Genomic DNA, 3,190 nt, shown 5'->3' on the forward strand with positions numbered 1-3,190 from the left:
TGTTATCCCCCAGGTCCCTGAGCGCGGAGAGGGTCTTCTCCAGAGCGGTCTGGGTCTCCTTCACCACCGCCGCCGCCTGCATCTCGTCCTTGACGGCGGTCTCCGCGGCCTTCATCGCGGCAGCCGCCACCTCCTCAGCCTTGGCAGCCGCAGCCTCCGCCATCACCGCCTGGATGGATTTACTTACTGATGTTAGTCATGAAAATCCTTTTTTCCCCGTAGCGCCGCAGTGTCGTAATCCAATGGGCTTCAGAAGATCATTAGGCTGTAGACAAGTAACCCCAGTCAAACTCAAAACCCTCAACAACAACACCCGCACCAACCCAACGCGAGGTTGTTGAAGTTCACAAAAGCTCACAAAAAGCGCCGCAAGGCCCTCACAGACCGCAGGCAGGAACTCATGGCACTCCCCCCCTCTTTCAGCTTCCCCCCCCCACACCCCTAAGTCTCCCCTCCTCACCTACTCCCAAGACCCACTATCCCCCTACCCTACAAACACGCCGTCAGTTCATTCTTTTTTTCCTTGCATACAACTCACATCCCCCTCCTTTTTGCGTAAATATGACTTTTTCCGCCCCACACCAATCTCTGTATTGTTAATAACGCCTAGGGTTTACTAGACCCTATTAACAATACGGGATTGTCCATCCACTCACCACTCACCTACCACTCACCCCTACACACCCCTACACACACAAACACACCCCTACACACCCCTACACACACCCCTACACTCACCCCTACACACACCCCTACACACACCCCTACACTCACCCCTACACACCCCTACACTCACCCCTACACTCACCCCTACACACCCCTACACTCACCCCTACACACACCCCTACACTCACCCCTACACACCCCTACACTCACCCCTACACACACACACCTTGGCATACAGCTCCTCCATGGTGGTCCTCAGAGCCAGTATGGACTCAGACATCTCCGCGGCCCGGACCTCAGTCTCGGCCAGCTCCGAAACCAAGGCGGACATGGAGACCTGGTACTGATCCGCCTGCGGGGTCCACAAGCCGGCACCCGGGTGATCCGGTCCCAGCAAGGCGTGTATGTATGTATGTATGTATGTGGAGGGGGGAAAGACGAACCACACACGATTGAAGCTGCTGCCAGGGCAAGAGAGCAACGAACGTGTGTGACGGGGGAAGGAGGGGGCCCGGAGATCAGGCATATCCAGGGGCCCATGCCGCCTTCAACACATGCGTGCACCACCCAGGAGCGGCACAGCCGGGTAAGGGAGGGGAAAGACGAACCACACGCGATTGAAGCTGCTGCTGTAAGGGAGGGGGGGTTAAGGACAGAGTGGGAAGGCCAGAGCCGTACGAGACACAGGACAACCGAGCACGGCGATACACGCACACGACACGCGGCGCTCACCTCCGGCCCAGAGGGGGACTCCGTTTCGGGTTTCTGTCCCTCTAGGGCCTCCTTGCTTTGCCTCAGAGCCGCGACCTTGTCCACCCAGACCTGGGGGGTTAGAGGGGGGAGGTGGAGGGCAGGTGGGGAAAGACGAACCAGGAATGAACGAGGAGGGCAGGTGGGGGGAGGAGTCACAGGCAGGTGGGGTCCTAGGCACGACGAAATACAGACGATCGACGAAAGGAATATACCATAGAGACGGATACAGAAAAGGCAGGAGGGGAAGAATAAGGAAGAGAGGTCAGGCAGGTTAGGCCAGGACTTGGTCCTCCACACCTAGGAGGCTCTCGCGATATAAAATCGCAAACCGATCATCACAACAAACATACACAAGCCAAGCTAACACACCATGCCCGGATGTTCCCCGCCAAAACCAACACCACAAAAACACACATACATACATACATACATACATACATACATATATACATACATACGCACTCATGCCCCAGCTCGTCTCAGTCTGCTGGGTCGTGTCTGGCTTTCACTCACTTCCCCACCCACTCCACCCACCCACTCCACCCGCCCACCTGCTGCTGCCTAGTCGCCTCCTCTATCTTGGTCAGCATTGCGAAAACCTCCGCCTTGGCCTTGTCCTTGGCCTCCGCAGCGCCCACCGCGAGCTGCACACGGCGCGCGCGAGTGTATGTATGTATGTATGTATGTGCGCGTGAGGGGCCCCGGGGAGGGCGGGGGGGGGGGAGAATGCACACGCACGGGTGAACCAACGAGGTTGGTGGAGTCGTGTGCAAGAATCTAAGGGCCAACGGGGGGTGGTTATAGTGGTTGGGGGAGGGGATGGGAAGGGTGCGTGAGGTGGTGGATCAGGACGGCGGCTGGGGAAGGAGCCGGCAGGTTGCAGCCAGGCCACAATCCATTGAGAAAAACCCAAGTCCTAAAAACGCAAAAAGCTATATCTTGCCGTACCATCGCAGCCGCATACCGCGCATGGTCTCGGAGGTAATACGCCGAAACCCTCGGGACTGATGCAACCCATCATCACCTTCATCATCATCATTATCATCACCGTCAGCAGCAGCACTAGGGCTGCGCCTACGGCTCACTGCCCCAGGTACCTGTCGCCCAAGGTAACCGTTCTTCCTGTACCCTGTTCATCCCCTTCGTCTTCACCAAAGGGGGCTCCCTTTCAGGGCAGGTGAGGCAGTAGTTACTGACTGCCTTGTAGCGTTTCTGTACCCGGCAGAGCTACACTGTTTGCGCATGTCGCATATAGCAACATGGATCTCTCTCTCTCTCTCTCTCTCTCTCTCTCTCTCTCTCTTCGGAATCCGCGCTTCGTGCCGCTCACCTGCGCGACCTCCTGCGCTTCAGCCTCCAGAGCCTCACGCACGCGCTGCGCCTCATAGAGACTCATTCGGGAGCTGTTCAGGGCTTGAATGAGGGGGTTCGTGCTGCCGAGCTTCTCCGTGATGTCCATGGTGGCGAGCGGGGTAGAGGGCAGACTGCCATTGCTTTGTTGGATGGGTGTAGGCATGGTTGCGGGGGCGCCATTGAGATCTGCTGTGACGCTCGTCGGTGGGTTCAGCCGAAAGCCGGTGCGATTTGCGGGCGCGCCAGGGGCGAGGTTGCGTCGGCGAGGTGCGCCGCGAGGCGCAGAGGGTAGGGGCACAGTACTCTGCCGGCGGGCCATGCCGGCGGCTAGCATGCCCGTGGGCCGTTGTTGGAGTTGAGGAGCCATGTGGGCCTACTGTGAGCCGAAACCTGCAGTGGTTTTATGATCGATGACTTG

Source organism: Volvox carteri (assembly GCF_000143455.1).
Source record: "Volvox carteri f. nagariensis unplaced genomic scaffold VOLCAscaffold_22, whole genome shotgun sequence".
Lineage (NCBI taxonomy): Eukaryota > Viridiplantae > Chlorophyta > Chlorophyceae > Chlamydomonadales > Volvocaceae > Volvox > Volvox carteri.